The sequence below is a fragment of the Malaclemys terrapin genome, chromosome 2 (genome assembly GCF_027887155.1).
Source record: "Malaclemys terrapin pileata isolate rMalTer1 chromosome 2, rMalTer1.hap1, whole genome shotgun sequence".
In the NCBI taxonomy this organism is placed as follows: domain Eukaryota; kingdom Metazoa; phylum Chordata; order Testudines; family Emydidae; genus Malaclemys; species Malaclemys terrapin.
In genome coordinates, this window is record NC_071506.1 from 256778659 (window position 1) to 256800588 (window position 21930).

General features: G+C 41.8%; 1 protein-coding gene across 6 annotated transcripts in view; it reads right to left on the minus strand.

Moving 5' to 3' along the window:
- The window catches only part of ZNF438 (zinc finger protein 438), a 104343-nt gene extending 82691 nt beyond the window's left edge, over nucleotides 1–21652 (minus strand). For 2 of the 6 annotated variants that reach the window (XM_054020882.1, XM_054020880.1), the window contains exons 1-4: nucleotides 20777–21522; nucleotides 18327–18413; nucleotides 17746–17815; nucleotides 15069–15118 (exon numbers count right to left, since the gene is read on the minus strand). The gene's annotated coding sequence lies outside the window, so the exon portion shown is untranslated. Of the gene's footprint in view, nucleotides 1–15068; nucleotides 15119–17745; nucleotides 17816–18326; nucleotides 18414–20776; nucleotides 21523–21590 lie in introns of those variants that run through there. The other 4 variants (XM_054020881.1, XM_054020877.1, XM_054020878.1 and 1 more) reach the window with 3 other exon arrangements.
- Between the last annotated feature and the right edge of the window lie 278 nt (nucleotides 21653–21930).

A 21930-nucleotide genomic window follows, 5' to 3' on the forward strand; every position in this document is an offset into this window, starting at 1 on the left:
TACATCACACGAAAAATCTTCCTGTCACAAGGAAGCAGTAATAAAGTATGCTGCTCTGCAATAACAGGTAAAGGTTTCTGCTCTAATGTCAGCCAGTTGCAGAAAAGAATCACAATCAGCTAGGATTGCACTGCACGTTTTTACCAGTGTTCAGTACCTAGCTCAACAAAGAATAGCATTACATGGACATAACGAGAGTGATTCAAATTTGAGGCAGCTCTTGTTGCTACACAGTGCAGATTCTGAGGAACTGAGACAGTGGCTTAATCGCACAAAATACAAGTGGCTGTCACATGCAGTTATTAACAGAATAATGAAAATGATGGCAATGATGGTGCTAAGAAAAATTGCGCAAAAGATAAAGGCCTCTAAGTTTTATGCCACTGTAATGGATGAGACTACCGATTTGGCAAGACAAGAATAAGTACGTTTTTCTCTAAGGTTCTTTTCTAGTGAAGACTAGGAGATTTATGAGGAGTGAATGTTGCTTCTCTTTTCAAAATTGTGGAAGATACACTTCTCAGGTGTGATGATTGCCGGGGCAGTGTTACGACAGAGTCAGCAATGCGTCCAGCAAATTTACTGGGGTCCAAGCCAGAGTGGAGGATCAAGAGCCAAGAGCAGAATTTGTGCACGGTGCTGCACACTCCCTTAACCTTGCCACGCAGGATGCCCTGCATAATATTCAAGAGTGTCGTTATATGTTTTCGATGGTGAAAGATCTCATCAATGCCTTCAGGGAGTCACCAAAACGTATGGCATCATTCAGAGAGTTTCAGAGTGAAGGGGAACCTTCTTTACGACCATTGTGCCCAACAAGATGGACATTAAGGATCAGTAGCATTAAATCACTGCTCCACAACTACAAGGCCATGATGAACTGCCTAGATGAACTTAGTTACTCTTCCGATGAATTTGGCTTAAAATGTAGTGGATTCTCGAAGCAACTTCAATCTTTTTCGACGTACTTTACACTAACAGTTCTTGTGAAGCCATGGGTCCTGTAGAAGAAGATAATGCAAAAATTCAAAGCCCAAACGTATCATTGACAAGCATTATGAAGAAAGCGGGCCTGCTGCAAGAGGTGTTGAGTAGGATGCGCACCGACTCAGACAGTCACTTCTGGGAAAGAACAGTAGAGAAGGCAAGAAATCTTTATTTAAATGATCCTACACTCCCGAGAAAACAGAAGCCACCAAGATGGCTCGACCATGGAAGCCTTCCTCACACCTTCAGTGACCCCAAAGAGTATTTTCATCAAATATATGTTGAGATCATTGATGCTTGCAAAGTTGACACTGAAGAGAGGTTTTCAACAGAAAGCTTTACATTCGCAGTAAAATTGGAGAGGCTTATAACTGATGCAGCAAACGGATCGAAACAGGACATTGTCCCAGTAAGCGAAGCTTTCCATGGTGACATTAACACGGAGAAGCTATTTCTTCATTTAGAAATGTTAAGTGATATTTACAGTTCGAGAAATTGCCAGCTTAATTCAGTCAGTGAAGTGAAGCAATTTCTAAAACAAAACGAAGGCTTGAGTGACATGTTGTCAGAAGTTACAATTCTGAAATTATTCTACACAATTCCAACTACAACCTGCACCACTGAGCGATCATTCAGTTGCTTGCGCCGACTGAAAAATTATTTCTGAACGACAATGGGCCACGAACATCTAAATCACTTGGCATTTCTGCATGTTCATAAGAACTCTACCTCTGAATTGGACATTGCAAGTCTCCTAGATGACTTCATTTCAAGAACCAAACAATGACAAAAAGCATTTGCTGCCTCCTGAAGAACATCACAAAAGAAGGGGCTATATTTGTTTTAATTTTAGAAAGTATTTGCCTTTGAGGGTTATTGATCAAAGAGTGTATGGTCGTTTCCGTATTCAAAAAAGTATTAATAATGTTGCTATTCTTAGTTAAATAATTTTTTATTACGATAGTGATATTGTGCAATAAAGAGAAAATTAAACGCTTACGGTTTTCAGTCCATTTTTACACTATTTAATAAAATATATATCGGCTTACAAGGCGGGGAGTGGGGGGGATGGGGAGTGGGGAGGGGATTAGACCCATTCTGGACAGCACCAAAAATTATACAAACCTGCCGCCTATGCATGTATCTCAGTAGGATCATTCACTGAGCGCACCTGGGTGGTCTCATACTCCTGTTTTATAGCTCCTCCCTATCTGGGCTCTGATTGACTCAGTTTTCAAATTATGAATATTTATGACTCCACCCACCATGGAAACACTCTCCAGCTCATGAAAAAACACTGATCTGCCCAGTAACTACCAACCCTTGCTTCTGGATCATTGTGGGCACTTCAAGGAAATGGCCTAGCATTTTCTTGCCAATATTTTCAATCCGAAGTTTCAGACTAGATGCTTGACTTGGGCATCTAATAATCATGCCAGCCATAATAAACTTCATGGTTGGAGGTAAACCATTCAAGCAGGATATGTTTGCTGATGATGGTTTAAAGAAAGTCATACCACTGAAATGGTGGAAGTCACTAGCTAAGACCCTGGAACTACAGTTTGAAAGTTTGAAGTACTAACCTAGCTTTTTGACAGCTCTGGCCTCTTCTGAAGACAGAGAAAGAATAATTTCTTCTTTAGGTCTGATTAATTCAAAGTTGAGAAATCAATTGGTAGTTAAAGCAAGGAAACATTCTCTTCCAGTCTATGAATAAAAATGAGGACGGAAAGGATGAGATCTACTAGTTTTAACAGTTTAAAGGACAACCTAACTTAGGAGACTGTTGTCTCCTTTTCAAGGGACTTAGGAGGGTAAGAATTTAAGCTCCAGTCACTTTTTTTTTTTTCTTCTTCTTCATCTTCACTTAGAAGTATTTGAAAATTTTCCCAGACTGATTTGAAATAATCAATTTAATTCACTGACTACAGTTAATCCCTGTTTCTTTAATGGATCATTTTTTAAAGTACATTAGAAGCAGGAAGCCTGCTAAACAACCAGGGGGCCACTGGACGATCGAGATGCTAAAGGAGCAATCAAGGACGATAAGACCACGGCGGAGAAAATAAATGAATACTTTGCATCGGTCTTTACGGCTGAGGCTATGAAGGAGATTCCCAAATTTGAGCCATTCTTTTTAGGTGACAAATCAGAGGAACTGTCCCAGACTGAGGTGTCATTAGAGGCGGTTTGGAACAAATTGATAAATTTAACAGTAATAAGTCACCAGAACCAGATAGGATTCACCCAAGAGTTCTGAAGGAACTCAAATGTGAAATTGCAGAACTACTAAATGTAGTTTGTAAACTAACATTTAAAATCAGCTTCTCTACCAAATGACTGAAGGATAGCTAATGTGACACCAATTTTTAAAAAGGGCTTCACAGGTGAGCCTGGCAATTACAGGGGGGTAAGCATGACTTCAGTACCAGGCAAACTGGTTGAAACTATGGTAAAGAACAAAATTGTCAGATACATAGATTAACATAATTTGCTGGGGAAAAGTAAACATGTTTTTTCTAAAAGGAAAATTATGCCTCACCAATCTCTACTAGAATTCTTTGAGGGGATCAACAAACATGTGGACAAGGGGGATCCAGTGTACTTAAGATTTTCAGAAAGCCTTTGACAAGGTCCCTCACCAAAGGCTCTTATGCAAGCTGTCAAGGGATAAGCTGTCAAGGGATAAGAGGGAAGGTTTTCTCATGGATCGGTAACTGGTTAAAAGATAGGAAATAAAGGGTAGGAATAAATGGTCAGTTCTCAGAATGGAGAGAGATAAATAGTGGTGTCCCCCAGGGGTCTGTACTGGGACTAGTACTAATTCAACTTATTCATAAATGAACTGGAAAAAGAGGTAAACAGTGAAGTGGCAAAATTTGCAGATGATACAAAACTCAAGATAGTGAAGTCCAAAGCAGACTGTGAAGAGCTACAAAGGGATTTCACAAAACTGGGTGACTGGGAAACAAAATGGCAGATGAAATTCAAAGTTGATAAATGCAAAGTAATTCACATTGGAAAACAATCCCAAATGATGGGTCTAAATTAATTGTTATCACTCAAGAAAGATCTTGGAGTCATTGTGGATAGTTCTCTGAAAACATCCACTCAATGTACAGCAGTAGTCAAGAAAGCTAACAGAATGGTGGGAATCATTAAGAAAGGGATAGATAATAAGATAGAAAATATCATATTGCCTCTATATAAATCCATGGTATGCCCACATCTTGAATACAGCATGCAGATGTGGTCGCCCCATCTCATAAAAGATATACTGGAATTGGAAAAGGTTCAGAAAAGGGCAAAAAAATTATTTGGGGTATGGAACTGCTTCCATATGAAGAGAGGTTAATAAGATTGGGACTTTTCAGCTTGGAAAAGAGACGACAAAGGGAGGATATGATAGAGGTCTATAAAATGATGATTGGTGTGGAGAAAGTAAAAAAGGAAGTGTTATTTACTCCTCCTCATAACACAAGAGGTAGGGGTCACCAAATGAAATAGGCAGCAGTTTTAAAACAAAACAAAAAAAAAAGGAAGTATTTCTTCACAGAACACAGTTAACCTGTGGAACTCTTTGCCAGAGGATGTTGTGAAGGCCAAGACTATACCAAGCTTCAAAAAAGAACCAGATAAATTCATGGAGGATAGGTCTATCAGTAGCGATTACCAGGATGGGCAGGGATGGTGTCCCTACCCTCTGTTTGCCAGAAGCTGGGAATGGGCAACAAGGGGTGGACCACTTTATGATTACCTGTTCTGTTCACTTCCTTTAGGGCACCGGGCAATGGCCACTGTCAGAAGACAGGATACAGGGCTAGATGGACCTTTCATCTGACTCAGTATAGCCGTTCTTATGTTATCATTTAGTTGTAAATGTGAAACATATTTTGATAAGAGAAGTTTATGTACCCAAAACATTTAAGGCTGTTTGGCCTAACAAAAAATATTTTATATTCTGTGTTGTGTGTTTAATTAAATTCCAATTACCATCCTAATGCAGCTTGACACAAATCATGAGCAAAAAGTTAAAGACGTACCAAATATAGTGTAAAGGCTCTATTTTGTTGTAAATCAATGTTTTAATAGTAATATCAGCCAATGAGAATGCACTTTTCTTTAGAAAAAAACTGAAGTACAAATGGAAAAGTTAATTAAAATAATGATTTAAATGTAGACTTTCTACTTGGTGACTGAAATAGATATTTAAAACTCAATTTAAATCAATCCACCCTATGAAGGACCAACACTGAGAAGCAATCATGACTAATCTAGGGCCATCAGCGTTAATTATCTCTCAGTGACTGGCTCAGTACCATGGAATAGTAGTTCTACATGGAAGATGGGTACCTCTCACAGCATATGTCAAGGAGACAGTGTCTCTATTTAACAACAGGGTTCTGCTCTGGATGACAGGGAGGGGACAGATCATTGCCAGACAACAAGGGCTTACAGGAACAATACAACAGAAGAGACCTGCTCAGCCTGAAATACTAAGACTTTGGATTCACAATAAGGGGGCAAGTTCAGACAAGGGGAGGGTGCATCTCAGAACTTTTATTGTTTTCAAAGATCTGTAACTCTGGAGTGCCTTTAAGGAGTAAAGTCACTGGTTAAGAAATTCCTTTGCTAAGCCTGTATTCCTTGCTTTCCTGCAATGTCGTCGCCATAGTGTTTAAACTAGAAGTCAAGAGTGCTCACAGCCTGGTGGAACTCAGAAAGAAGGATGTCACAGAGAGAGCGTGCCTGAAAATGAAGTTTATTACAGTGTGGTTGCTAGATTACCCTGGAATGACCAGCATGGACTATGCTTTAACTTTAATTTCTCTATGCTAACCTAAGGAATTTTTATGCTGTGTTCCAGTTGACTAATAAACCATACTGTTTTTAAAACGCTGCTTGAGTGTCCCTGTAAATACATGATGAGGTGCATTAATCCCTGAGGACGATACAAGTGTCTACCAAGAGTCTATTTCAGTTGGACTCACTGAACAGAGCTCACGGTGTGAAGCGGGAGTGCTGAAGCCCCAGAGGTTCAATCTCAGCAGCTGGTGAGGCCAAATAGCCTACCTTGAAGGAAGAGTGAGACCACTGGGCGGTCTGGCACATATCAGGGGTTCCTACAAGAGACTGTTCCAAGTTGGGGGCATAGCACCTATCCCGTGGATCCATGAGAGCATGTCAGTTAAAAAGACATTATTAGGAGAGGGAGCAGAATTCTGTAGGACAGAGTACTGTTAGAGTGGCTCTCTGCTGCAATTTGTTTTTAGTGCTTTTGTCTACCACTTGGATCTTTATTCTAATTTCATTTGCTTTCAGTCTGTATGTAGTGTAGTATTTTGAAGATGCCAAAAAAGCAGACTGGCTGGCTGACAAATTTCATCATAAAAACTCAGTTCATTAAGATACCCAGTGCCATCTTCTTCCATAACCTTTTCCCACCCTTGACGGAAGTTTGACTAGCTGATATACAAGCCAAAGGATCTCTGAAAACAACAAAAGTCCTGAGATGAATCCTTAGTTAAAGAAAAATATCCTCAAGTGTTGTATGGATGGGATTGACCTGTAAATGGATTTCTGGGTGGGAACTACAAGTGAACACCTTAAACAGGAAGTGACTCCAGGAAAGTCTCCATTTTCTTTGCTGGAAGCAGAAAATGGGGGAGGGCGAGGATCAAAGTCTTTCAAGGTCATTTTCTTCTCTGGACATTAGGAACAATATTGTCAAAGGCAGTTTGTTGGGGGTTTTAGAAGGATACCGTGTATATAATATAAAGATTTGCCCAATAGTTCTTCCCCTCCACTTTGCTGGACAGAATAAACCATTTTTGAATATAACAAAAGGCAGCTGAAGTATTTAGGTGCAGGGAAGAGTACTTTTTTCCAAAGGTAATACCAAGCTGTTTTCCTCTTTCAACAAAGCAGAAAAATGTGTTTAATACAGCAACTATAAAGTCTACTGAACACCCAGACACATTATTAATTGTAGGTACTTTTCCAGTAGACTGGTAGCGTGAGATTGCTTGATTCATCGTATAGGGTCTTATCCCCACAACCTTATCTGTGTGATTTTTATGCAATATATGCCTTTGTATTTTCATAACAATATTTTTCTGCTTTATGTACTTTCACCATTTAAGGAATAACAAATATTTGAGAGAGATTAACACTGGGTTGAAAATATATATTTTAAACTCTATTCCCTTAATGCTGAATACATTGTGTCTCCAGACCATCCACTTTGTTCTGATTGGGCTGAAAAAGATTGAGAGATCACCGAACTAAAGAATGATAGAGGCTCATCCCTTGTGGCATCCAGTTCTAATTCATGGAAATAGTAGGCTGATAAGACATCTGAGACAACAAGCAGTCGTACAATACTACCAGTTCGTAAACCAGTGGATTGACAGGTTAACCAGCTGGAGCAGTCCAAAAAAGCCCAGTGCTCAAATTCAATTTTGATGTCCTTATAACTACTCAGGGAGGCGATTAATAAATACATGATGCAAAAATGCTCAAAACAATGCAAACACACTAACAGACCTTTCCCGCCTTCTGAAGTGAAAGGATACAGCTTTCCTTATTAGGTAGCCCTTTCCTGGTTAGTAGGGAAAGACTCACCTCTAGAGCTTTCTTAACTCTGGATCTCTCTAACCCAGTGCTTCTCAAAGTCGGGCCGCCGCTTGTTTAGGGAAAGCCCCTGGCGGTCCGGGTTGGTTTGTTTACCTGCAGCATCTGCAGGTTCAGCCAATCGCAGCTCCCACTGGCTGCGGTTCACCACTCCAGGCCAATGGGGGCTGCAGGAAGGGCGGCCAGCACACCCCTCGGCCCGCGCGGGCACAGCAGGTAAACAAACCACCCTTGACCCCCTGGGGCTTTCCCTGAACAAGTGGAGGACCAGCTTTGAGAAGCACTGCTCTAGCCTACTGCCCCTGTCTAGGAGGGGAGTTAGTTTATATCAAACTCACTGCAAGCCACATGGTTGCTCCTATCATGTGCACTGTGACTACCACTTCCTGTTTTAAAGGGCCCGATAGCCACCCCGGCGCACTGGGATACACGCCTCAAAGCCCAAGGTCTTGTTATAGAGTTACGCTATGAAACTGAAATTTTGCAGAGAAATCCTATAAATGAACATGCATTCTTATCCAATGTCCTGTCAAAACTGCAGGACACAAAATAATGACATAGCAACTCAAGCAACTGGACAGCAAAATTTATTATGTATATACACCATGAGAGAGGAATGTGAATAAAGAAAGCAAGCCCTTTTTCAGTCGTTAACATTGTTCATTACTTGCCATATAGAGATTCAGAGGGATCCCTTGCTACCCTACTCAAGAGTATATAGATAGCAGAAGCTTTCGATGAAAAACTCCGGGATTTAACAATGTATAACTATGTATTAAAATAAAAGTTAAAATTTTAAAACACCATACATTAGATAAATATTTGTAGAAATTTAATCTTTTTTGTTGTCTTTTATGTCTTTGACTTCATATTGTGGAAATAGACATATTCTGAAACAGACAGTAGACTGCAGTATCCCTTCTCCGCACACTTTTCTAGCCTCTCTCCTCTCACAAATATTCCAAAAAGCACTCTTTCCCATACTACTTCTATGTATCTCATTTTTGAGGGATATCACACATTTTTATCCAGGTTATATATATTACACACAAATTTTATATATTCCCCTCACTTTTAGTGGTGTAAAGTATTTACCTCAAATGAAAGGTATCATGAAACTGAGATTATAGAAAGAGTTCTTTCCACTAAAGAAAGGAGCCCACAGGATTTTCAGTTTGCTGAATGGATAGTTTTTGTTTCCCTCATTTTGGGTCTTTGTCACACATTGAGTCCCATTATTTGGGCTGTGGCAACTTGAGAGATCTAATTCTTCCCCACTCAAACTTCTCCTGGAGAAAAAAAGATTCTTTCCAAAGTCTGAACTCAGATTCCACTGATCATTCAAGAGCCTGGTATATGCTACACAGTTACATTGACATAAGTCACCTTGCAACATATCTGTGCACGTCTACACCAAAATTGGTCTCTGGCTGACCTAAATGCCCCCTTACAGCAATGCAATAAAACCACCTCCCCAAATGGTGTGGAATCATTGTCAACCTACTGATGTCAACACCATGCCAGTGTAGACACTGCTTGACAAAGTTGACCCTATTAGTCCTCCAGCACCTTTCCCACAATGCCCCACTCCCTGTGGCAGTGACCTCTCTGGTCACAATTTTAAACTCTGCTGCTCAGAGGTCATGGAGACTGAAAGCCACCTCCCCTTTAAAACTAAGAATGTAAATATTTTAAAAGTTAAGCATTTAAACAATTAAAATTCGATCATTTAAACAGTTAACCAATTAAAGGAAGAGGAGTTGGGGTTGCTCTTGGGACCAGTTGGCCGGCCAGCCGACAGGGTGGGATTGGGGTCTGGACAGTATCCAGTGTGGCATGGCCAAGGGCCGGAGTGGCATGGCAGGAGTGCGGCCAGCGCCACATCATGTGGCCAGGGGTTAACTGTTAACCGACATTAACATTTTATATCCCTATTTAAAACCTCATAAGTAATTTTGAAGAGGCCTTTCCCTGGTGGCCCACCCTGATGAGCCCATGTAGCAGCTATCCCTTGTTGAGTCCAACTGCCCAAATAACTATGCTAGCTCGATGCACTAGACAAACTCCTGCCTAGAGTAGACAGGAGGTATTGGATCTCCTGGGCCTGTGGGGAGAAGAGGCTGTGCAAGCACAGCTATAGACCAGCCACCGAAATGTGGACATCTATGAGCAGACTGCATGTAGAACATAGGCAAAGGGGTACAAAAGGGAGCAGCAGTAATGCCGCATGAAAGCAAAGAACTGTGCCAGGCACACAAGGCCAAGAAGCGCAATAATCCATCTGTTGCTGAGCCGCAGACTTGCCACTTTTGTAATGAGCTGCATGCCATACTGACAGAGACCCCATCATCATCTCATAAAACACCATAGATGCTTCAGAAGAACTTCAAACAAAGACCTCAACCATGAACAATGAAGAAGAGGAGGGGAAGACTAAGCAGGGGGCCATGACCTAGGACCTGCTCAAGACTCCACCGCTGTTTAACCAGTCTGCCAGCCAAACATGGATGAGCCCAAAGAAGTGGGAAGAAACCTCTAGTAAATGTGTGCATGCATTTTTCCTTACCACATTTAAATTTAAATATGGTGCCCAGCCCAACTCAAAATTAACAAGACACAGGTATTAACTTTTCACTATTTTACTAGCACCATTACCTCTTCTTGTATAACAAAGAGATGCAGAGTTGGCATCTGCTTTTCATTCTCCTGTTGGGTTAGGCAAGGAGACACCATGCAGCGCAGGTTATGTTCATAGGGATGTCCCTTGTATCCTCCTGAGAGGTCTCTACAAAACTTACATGCATATACCCTAAAATCCTCTCCTGAAGGTTTCTAGGGATGACTACCTTATTTCTTCCTCCTCGGTAGGCTGCTTTCCCGTGCCACTGTGATGACTTTTGGCTAGCACCATTGCAGTGGAACAGACTAGCAGCATATGGGCCCGGACAGCTTTGGGATGCCAGGAGCAGATGTGCTCTTTGTGCCTTAGTTATCCTCAAGAGTGAGATATCAGCTAAAACCACCACCACCTATGGAAAATAGTGCCAATATTCAGTGCCCTATACTCGTACCCATGGAATAGGGATCAAAACGTTATCGTTTCATGCAACTGAAATTCTTTCCACGCTGCTTCTTGCACTTGATGAACCATACTCACTACGGCTAGGGCTAGAGAGTGGTGCTGTCCACAGCTGAAATGTCAATAACCATGTCTTCTTATCAACCAGGGCACATCAAGGAAAACTACAACTTCATACACTGACCTGTGAGAACTACTGTTGTACGTGTAGCCATGATGGAGTACATTTGTGTACTGAAATGGACAGACATGTTTTCTGCCTTTCAATTTCAAAGTCCCATTCCATTAATTTTACTTTTTTGCACACTGTTTTTCTGCACTGCTTTTGCCATGTAACTTTCTATTTTGGGGGAATATAATTATCTTCATTAGTTCACAACACTTATTGCAGAATACACAGCAGTACTCAAAGCACATACTACTTGTAAATGTACAGCAAGCACCATAAAACTCATACCTTCAGGAAAATACCTGCTCATATTTTTAAATGTACAGAAAGCATTACACTATTCCCAGCAGCACCCACAGCTCCAGACCCAGAGAACAGTCTAGCACAGAACACTACTGTGGCTGACCTCTTTCAAAGGCTCCCTCAACCACATAGCTCCACTTTGAGCTCTTGTAATGTCCCTTATGTCTGGCTGCTCAAAGTCAGCCACTCCATCTCCGCCCACCACCCTGGCGGCAGATTATCCCCCAAGCATCAAACACCTTCCCTAACCAGCCCACACGGATATCAGTAAAGCATCCCCAATGATCCACTAACGCTTGCATAACCATAGAAAAGTAGTCCTTTCTGTTGATACTCCACGGCTAGTGCCAAAACAGGGATGTGCATGCCTTGCCCCAGGAACCCAGTGCTACAAATACTTGAATTACGTGCAGTGCCAAAGCAAGTGTTATGTGACCAGAACATGGGTGGTCATGCTTAGTGACTGGAGCAGAAGTCATGCCCAATGGTCAAAACAGGAGTCAGGCCAAGAGATTAGAAAAGGAGCTGGTAGCCTGGAATCGGAGCCTAGGGTCAAAACCAGAGTCAGAGACCAGAGCCAGGGATCAGATCTAGAGTCAGAAGCCAGGAGTCGGACCCCAGAATCTGAACCAGAGTCACAGGCCAGATGCCAGAGCCAATGGTCAGAGTCAGAGGCCACGAATCTGAGCTGAGGGTCAGAACCAGAACAAGGCAAGGCAGCGGCATGGCTGTGGCCAAGACAGGTGCGGGGCTGGAACAAAGCAGGAAAAAGCAGGCACAGAAGCCATCACAGCCATGGGCAAATGCTTTGAGCAGCCACCAAACTGTTGCTGCTGGCTTTAAGCCAATCATGCAGCCTACTACAGGCCAGTTGCACGCATTTAGGTTACTCTGCTGCAGGCACGGATTCCTAACCGCAAGCAGCCAAGCATGCACCTGAATGAGCTATATACAAACTTCGGCAGCTGTACACTGATGTAACTTTCGTTGACCAAAGGTGGTAGTGAAGACGTGCCCACTATGAGTTCACTCATGGATCCTGCTAATTCTCCCAGACTTGGTTAACTTCCTCTGCAACTCTTAAATCTCTTTGAATCAAATATACCTTTCCAGCTGCCTTCCTACCTCATTTATGTCTGCTACTCCTTGTCAAGTATCCAAGTCAGCCACAAGAATACCTTGGTCTCCTCCACCTCCCTTTCTCCTCTGATGTTTGTGGTTGTAGGGGATTGCAACTTTAATAGAGTGCCCCTGGGCATTATCACCGCTACATACACACAAATGGTTTGGGTAGAGAAGGGAGTGCTGTTGAAGGTGCTGCCAGAAAAGTGAAGGACAAAGGATAGATTCCAAGACCAGAAGGAACCACTGTGATCATTTAGTCTGACCTCCTGTATAACACAGAACTTCCCCTAACAATTTGTAGAGCACATATTTTTTAAAACAACATCCAGTGTTGATTTAAAAACTGCCAGTATGTCTCAGCACATATATGCTTCCAGGCAATAAGTTGTTACATTGTTAATTTTTTTCAAAAGCCAACACTGTTCTTGAAAAACAGATGGTTCTGAACTTTTTAAACAGTCCTCAATTATAAAATGAAATTGTAGATTTGTTGCAGAATAAAAATAGTGTTAATGGACTAGACGATATAACAAATCAAGGTGAAACTGCTATGAAATGAAATCATGAAAATATATACCATAATACATGCTGAACAATTCAATTGAAGAATCATCGCATTTCTTGCAATTGCAGTGCCATGTTTCATACAATGGTTTAAAATTAAATCAGTAACAACTCAAAATATTGCAGAAACTATTGTTTGTTTTTTTACATAATTCCACAGATCAGTAATTCAACTCTTTCCAGATGCTAGTGCAAAGAAAGTTTCCCAGGAAAATTACAAGTGTTTCACATCATGAGCCACAACCAGAAATGAAGAAACCACAACAGGGTACAGCCCTGAAATCATGTATCAACCTACTTATTACTATTTTCCTTTACATTACTGCAGTGGTTAAAACTACACTGACAGTTGAATACAAAAGTTGTCATTTTCATAGATTAGCTAGCATCCCTCCAAGAAAGCATCTTGGCATAGTGTCCTTATTATAAGTGATTTCAGATGGTAACCAATGATCCAAGGGCACTTTACAATTTAAGTGATGAAATAAAGTTCTCTCCTAAAGTGTTTAAAAGACAGAGTAAGCAAACATGAGATGATCTCTCGTTAATTAAATATTTGATTTTTTTTGTATCTTTGTTTAATAAGAATACAAGTCAATTGCACCACAGGTCAATTGTTCTACAGTTAGTGTTTTAGTGTAATTTGATTATACTTTTAATATTTATTAGCAAGATTTTCATCATGTTTCTCCACAATATGTGATAACATCCTCCTACAAGGTTTAACTATGCTAAAAGTATCCATGACATCAGTTCTTAAAAAAAAAAAAAAAAAACACTTATAATGTTGACTCAGTTGAAGCCACTTATAGGAGAGGACTCAGAACATCCAAAATACTGCTGTGACACCCACTACCTCAAAATAAAACTTTGCACTCCCATATTCACTAGTTATATATAGTTATCATATATTTTATACAAAGTATGCCTTGCGAGATATTGGAAAAGTCATCATCCGTTGAACATTACTATTCTGTTGAAATGTATGTATCATTGCTGCATATGAAGTTATGAGATTTTAATATGTTTGTTACTGAAACAAGCTGAGAGTCTGGGAAAAGGCCACAGACCAGGTCCTTAGACATAACAAAGGAACTGTAAACACAAGCCTTATATGTCAAGTCTCAGTTATACAGAAAGTGCAAGCAAGAATTTGCAATTCATACAAAGGACTGAGTGCTGAGCACCTAGGCAATAGGGGTTGCCTAACCTCATGACACAATAAGGATAATTCCAACAGCTGGAGTATAAAATAAGAGACAGTGACATTATCAGACCACCTCTCCTCTCCCACCTATACTGAAGGCAACATGATCATTTGAAAGACAGAAACACCACTGAACTCGGGGAGTGGTCCTAAAAACTTTCCAGTTAGCACAGACGGCTGTAGGCTTTTGGGTAAGAGAAACCTTATTGTTTCAGATTTGACTTTGCTTGGTAAAGTTTAGGAATTAGACTGTGGTTTTTATCTTATTTCTTTTTGCAACCAATTCTGACCTTTTATGCTTATACCATTTATAATCACTTAAAAATCTTTCTTTCGTTAATAAACTTATTTTAATGTTTTATCTAAACCTGTGTGTTTTTGGCTGAAGGGCTTGTGGTATCTCTTCTCAGGTTAACAAAGGCTGGTGCATATTAATTTTCTTTGATAAAATGATGGACTTATGAGCTTATATTGCTTAGCAAGTAACTGAACAGTAAAAGACTGTACATTTCTGGGGTGCAAGGCTGAGACTAATGATATGCAGGTGTCACCCTATATGTAATTCAAGAGTGGCTGGGCATAGCACTCTGGTAGTTGTCTGGGTGTGACCTGAATGGTTGGGGTGAGTGGGCAGAGTGGCAGCGCACACAGCAAAGCAGGGCACAGTACATACCAGACTGGAGAGTTAAGGGGGCACAATGGCCCAATAGGGCATGTCACAATTGCATTAACATAAATCACAGATGCACTTATAGCGGACATCATGGGATATATTTACAATATGGTTAAATGTAAAGGTGTACATCTGGGAACAAAGAATGTAGGCCACACTTGCAAGGTGGTGGACTCTAGCCTGGGAAGCCCTGACTCTAAAAACAATTTGGGGATCTTGGTGGATAATCAGCTGAACATGAGGTCCCAGTGTGACACTGTAGTCGAAAGAGCGAATACGATCATGGGATGCATAAACAGGGAATCTTGAGTAGGTGTAGTAGTTTTACCTCTGTTACCTGGTACTGGTACAACCACTGCTGGAATACTGTGTCCAGTTCTGGTATCCACAATTCAAGAAGGGTGTTGATAAATTGAAGAGGGTTCAGAGAAGAGCCACGAGAATGATTTAAAGGATTAGAAAACAAACAGAAGTTCAGGAGTGACTTGATTAGTCTGTAAGTACTTACACCTGGGGAACAAATATTTAATAATGGGCACTTCAATCTAACAAAGAAAGGTATAACACAATCCCATGGCTGGAAGCTGAACCTAGACAAATCCAGACTAGAAATAAAGCATACATTTTTAATGGTGACATTAATTAACCACTGGAATGATTTATCAGGGATCACGGTGGATTTTCCGTGACCGACAATTTTTAAGTCGAGATTGGATATTTTTCTAAAAAAGATATTGATCTAGGAATTGTTCTGGAGAATTTCTATGGCCTGTGCTAAGACATCAGACTAGATTATCACAATGGTCCGTTCTAGCCTTAGAATGTATGAGAGCAAACAAAATAGCCGAGGCTAAACTATCTTGCTTTTCAGAAAGACTTGACCAGACTACAAAAGCAGAGCTGCAAAGAACCAGGTAGAATTCTCCAACACAATATATTAAATTAGCAATAAAGACCTCATGTAATACTGACCACACAGAGAAGGAAGGCAGAGAGGAAAACATGAAATAATGACATTTGTATTTAATTTCAAAATTTTAAAGAAATCATTACAAAATAAAAATTATTTTTAAGTGTGATTTGTATCTTTTATTCTGTTGGGAAAGGTTTTCATTTTGCTCAGCCTAGGTAATGAAAGTATACTAATACGTTTCTTGCTGTGGTTCTCATGTATTAACCCAATACATTTGTGTTTGGGTCTCCATTATAGAGGAATATTTTAATTACGTCTCACTAAAATGTTAATAAGAATAACAAAAAACAAAACACACACAGTGGTCCCTTATTCAGCATTTTAAAAAAATCAGTAATGCAGCATTTAGTTCTGGCATGCGACAGCACAAGCCCAACATGAGTGCAGGCAAGAACAAACACCAGTGCTAATCTTTTCACTGCTGCTGAACCATAAACATTTTTGAATGGACTTCTTGTGAAGGGGCACCACCTTACTCTGGTGGCAAGGGGACTAACCAACTCTTCTGGGCTCATCCAACACCAACCAGGCACACCTGTAAGGCCTGCTTTGCCTGAATGCAGGGGGCAGGCAGTTTAAAAAGGAAAACCTGTCACAGGGAGAGGACTGCTATACTTCAGAGACTGCTGACCTCAGATGGAGATCAGCCAAGAAGGAGACAGTCTCTAGCTTCACTGCCCCTGGAGCTGCATGGACCAGTTGCAAAGAAGAATGTCCTAAGAGTAGAGGCTGGAGGTAACCCTTAATTAAAGGCAGCAGACCCACTGAAACATCTCCTGAAAGACTGGCTAAGAGACAGACCACCTTCACCTTTCTTTTCTGACACTTGAATTACCCTCTCTCATAAGGGAAAGAGAAAAGTGCCTTTCTTTTGTTTGTTTTGCTTAGAGAACCCCTCATATGATACGAACTGAAGGAGGACATTATAAGAAACCTGAAGCAGGGTCTGGTGGGGACTTTGGGAGAATAGGGGCTACCCTCACTCCTGAATACAAGGACCTCACAGTGTGGACTGGAGGAAAGTTTTTCTTAATATTACCTACTATACCCAAGAACACTAAAAAGTTAGACACCAAAAAAAAACCCACCTGTGTATTTGAATAAAAAAATTAATGGATCAAATATATGCACAGTGAATCTTTCAAAGACATGACTTATGAGGAGCACATGACTTACAGGGAGAGGCTCAGGGAACTGGGATTATTTAGTCTGCAGAAAAAAAGAGTGAGGGGGGATTTGATAGCAGCCTTCAACTACCTGAAGGGGGGTTCCAAAGAGGATGAAGCTAGGCTGTTCTCAGTGGTGGCAGATGACAGAACAAGAAGCAGTGGTCTCAAGTTGCAGTGGGGGAGGTCTAGGATGGATATTAGGAAACACTATTTCACTAAGAGGGTGATGAAGAACTGGAATGGGTTACCTAGGGAGGTGGTGGAATCTCCATCCTTAGAGGTTTTTAAGGTCCGGCTCAACAAAGCCATAGCTGAGATGATTTAGTTGGTGTTGGTACTGCTTTTGAGCAGGGGATTGGACTAGATGACTTCCTGAGGTCTCTTCCACCCCTAATATTCTATGATTCAAGGAAACTCTGTGATATGTTTTCCAAGTCTCTCTCTCTCTCTCTCTTTTTTTTTTAAACTTTTTAAAAAGTCTATGAATCCTGCAGTCTTTCACAGGAAGGCCATGTGTATGCTATGGGGACAATAATGGCATTGCTACCATGCAACAGCTCTGCTGATATAATCCTGTAGTGTAGATACGACCTACAGTGACAGAAGGGGTTTGTCCATCATTGTAGGAACATCAACTCCCTGAACAACAGAAGCTCAGTCAGTGGAAGCATTGTTCTGTTGACATAGCCACATCTACACCAGCGGCTAGGTTAGCATAGCTACAGTGCTCAGAAGTGTGGATTTTTCATACCCCTGAACGCTGCAGCTACATTGTCCTAGATTTTAAGAGTAGACCAGGCCTAAGAATTAGCAAGTTAAAATGTTTTATAATGATATTGATTTTCTTACTTTGAGGTACTTACCTTTATTCATCCTGCTGCGTTACAGCCAATAAAACATTCCATCCATGTCAAAAAGCATCCCAGCAATTACCTTTAGTAAAATATAGAATATTGAAGTATTCTGGTCTACTGTTTATTCACAAAGGCACAAAATAATTCCTGGGCATTGTACAAAGGTACTGTGACATGTATTTTAGAAAGTAGTAAATACTGCTAAAGTAGAATCCCATTACAATTTGTTTTCCTGAATGGTACTAACAGATATAATTAATTTTGCTAGAAGGTTTAAAGTACATTAAAAATAGTTTTGGACTAGAAATCACAGTAATAAGTACTTTGAATTAATATTGCTAAAAAGTTAATAAAATCTAAAGCATCGCAAGTTTTATTATTCATTTTAAAACAAAACATAATTTCCAATACTATAGCTTTAATAATGTTTCCAGCTAAAAACTTTTCAAATTAACATGGCATTCTCGCAAGATAATCACACATACACATGATCTGACATTACACCCACCTGCCAGCGAAGAACACACAAAACTAAGAGTTTTGACCTACATATTTAAAACATTAAAATAGTTCCATAAATGACACATTACCTCTTTAACGACACACAAAAAAATCCGTGAAACAGCTCAGGTTGCATATAAAGAATGTTCGAGTTTAATGTAGCATAATCATAATGCCTGTATGTTAAAAAAAAAAAAAGTCACATTAACTATATTTCCAGAACTCTACATAAAAATAAAGTCAGAAGTATGCTGTATTTGCTTAATTGGCCAGTGTTCATGTCCTTAACAAAACTACAATAAATATAAAGACTGCTCAAGAAACCAACATTTTTCTTCATACAGGTTTGGAAACAAATATTTTTACATTATATAATATATCAAGTACCTCAAATTCCATTATTCTGACAAGCACTGAGAAGAGTTAACATCTGAATTGCAGCCATATAGCAATACTATTTTTTCTAACCTCATAAATCATCCCCACCCAAGAAAAGTCTTAATAATTAAACTATAATGCTATGTAAAGATATTACAAATGCACATTTTAGTACATCATCATACATATTATCTTGCAAACTTAATGATAACAGTTGTATAACTGTCATCATAACTCGTTTCCTGTCAGTCATAACTTTCAGAAACATTCTTTCCTGGCCAAAAATGTCCATGTTTGATGTTGGCCAAAAGGCTTTTGGGGTTTTTGTTTTTTTTAAGTCAGAAGAAAGTAAGTTACCACAGTAGGAAAAAAATACACCACTGCTTTGAGAAGAAATGTAAAATTTCATTCTGAATACAAATAAAGGGCTGAATTCTCAACTTCACACAGGACTAGCACTCAATGAGGTATAGCTGTGTTTGAGTTTGAAAAGGAAATACTGAGACAAGCTACTCTATCTACTGAATGGTCCATTTTAAAACCTATGACATTGCACACAATTATTGTATAACTCCATAGTGCCATAGTATTTAAAGGCTAGGTGGTTAATGTAAATCGATGTATCATATGGAAAACATTCAGTTAACATTTACAATGAGAGCAAGATAGTAGCTGGGCGGGAAAGCAAAATGACTGACATAAGGGATAAAAGTCTTCCAGTAAAAGATATTGTATACAATTTTTCTTCAGGCCTGGTACTGGTGTAGTTTTTCCACCAAAGCAAAACATTCAGACAATAAAGCCAAATTGTTTGCTTTTCAAACGTGTTTAATTCCAACTTCCCTCCCACTGAATGCACTACTACAATCTCTCCAAAACTGCCTCTTCAACACTCCCTTTTTATTCTTCCCTTTTCATCTTCAGGCCTTCCTCCATGGCAACTATTATACTTGGAATTCCCTCCCATTTGTTTTTTAGTGAAATAAACACTATATACTGTACCATCCTTTATGTGAATTCAAAAACTGGTGGGTCTCGAGCTTTGCAACATGCATGAATGCTATGTCCCTTCTGATAGCATGGCACCACTGAAAATCCTGAGGCTTTAGAGGAAACCTTATAAAGCTGTAAAAGCCTCACATCCATCTGGTGGCTTACAAATAATATTTATACTTTATGGAAGAACTGTCAGTGTCTAGTACTGTGGTCCCCAAACTTTTCCTGGTGGCACCCCCCAGCCCTGCCCATGGCCCCTCACCCCCAGGAACCAGGGCTACAATGGGGGGGGGCATGTGGACGGGAGTGAGACTGAGGCCGGGGCCGCAGCTGGGGGCCAGTGCCACGGCAGAGCTGAGGTGGAGCACAGCCGAGTGGCACTCCCTTTCCATCTCGTGTGGGGGCTGGTCTGGGCCCTGCCACACACACCCTGAATGTTCCTCTGTACACCCTAGTTTGAGGGCTACTGGTCTAGTAGATAGTGCACAGAGCTGGGTCTTGCCACAGACTAGCTCTGAAACCTCATGCAGGGCACATTCCCCCTCTGTGCCTCAGTTTCACCAAATATAATGCATCCTTGCTTCTCACAAGACTTAATTCAGTACCATTTGTAAAGCACTTTAAGATCCACAAATGAAAGCCACGGTACAAATCCCAATTACTATAACTTTTAAATACTGAATGCTAACATAGTGGACCCTTTTTTTTGCATATCTTGAGTATAAACTTGCATCTGATGGCACTATAAGTATACTGGAGCACAGCCTGTTTCTTTTACATTTGCATATTAAACACAACTCAAAATCTAACTTATACCAAGGTTTTTGTCTAGCTGTATAATGGCTGGCATCAGCACTTTGGTGTGCACAGCAAGAATTCAGCAACTTTTATCATTAGAAACTCAAATCTATGAAGGCCTATTCTACACCTATTCAAACTTTGGCAGAGCTAGCTATATTGTTCAGGATGTGAAAAAGTCACATCCCCTGGGAGATGTGTTAAGCAGACGGAAGCCCCAGTACAGTCTGCACTATTGACAAATTCTTCTGCAGACCTATTGCCTCGTGGAGAGATGGATTTACTACAGTGACCAGAAAAACCCCTTCTATTACACAAGTACCTACACTACAGCTCTGCCGCTGTCACGTTACAAGTGTAGACATACCCTAGAACTCAAGCATGCTGTAGATGTGATGCATTTCAGTGTCACTGCCAGGGAGTGTCACAATGACCATATGCAACACATGCATCGCCTGGAACACTTCTAGAGTCTCGCTGCTGTCTCCATGGGAGACCCCTGTTGACCCACCCACAGCACAACCACCCTACCCATTAGAGGAGAAAAAAATTGAAAATTGCTTTCTGAGACTTAAAAGTCTCATTCCTTGGCACCGCCACACTGGGCCGAAGCTAGGCCTGAGGCGGCACCCAACCCTGGGAGGGCAATCGGGAAGGTACCGCCACGACCAAAACGAGCGGCAACAGCAAGGGCAGCACGTGACCCAGGCGGGGCCCTCTGCTGTCCCGCCGCGAGGCAGAGCGGCTGGGCGGGCGCAGGATCTGCCGGAGACCGCTCAGCCCTGGCAGCGGCCGCGCGGACTCTACCTCCGCAAGCTACAGCCACGCGTCAGGAATTAAATAACCGCGCAATCCGGGGAGGCGGGGCAGGGCCCTTCTCGGGCCGGGGTGTGTGGGGAGGGGCTGGTGCTCAGTAACGGGTCACGACAGGGCGCCATCCCCATCGTGCGCCCGGGAGCTCTGCCCCCGCTCACGGGCGCCGCTTCCCCTGGCACCGCCCCCCGGGACAGGAGCGGCGGGGCGTTGTCCGAGCGCGCACGCCCGGGAGCCGCCCCATGCGGGGGAGGAAGGCGGGAAGCGCGAGGCCTGTAGCGAGAGGCTGCCCGGAACAGGGAGAAGCCGCCACGTCCCACCCCCCAAGCAGGACCCGTAACGCCAACGGCGGGGGGAAGGGAACTTACAGCTCTCCCTCTGCGTGCCTGCGTCACGCCACCCGAGCTACGGCGCGCCTTGACGTCACGCCGCCCCCGCCCCGCGGCGGCCACCTCTTGTCTTTTCCCGTGCTCCACCGGCCACCCCCTTCTCCGGCACCTTTGTGCGCAGGCGCGGCCTGCCCTTTCTCGCCCTGCCCGGAGTTGGCGGGAAGGCCGGGCGGTGTTGCGTCGCCCTCGCTGAGGGAGGAGCGGCGGGGAAAGGGCTACTGGGAATAGGGCCCGCCCCTCTCGGCCGCCGGGGCGGGCGGGCAGCCTGCAGCCACGCTCCCTTACCCGTGCGCAAGCAGCCTGGTGCCACAGGGAGCCG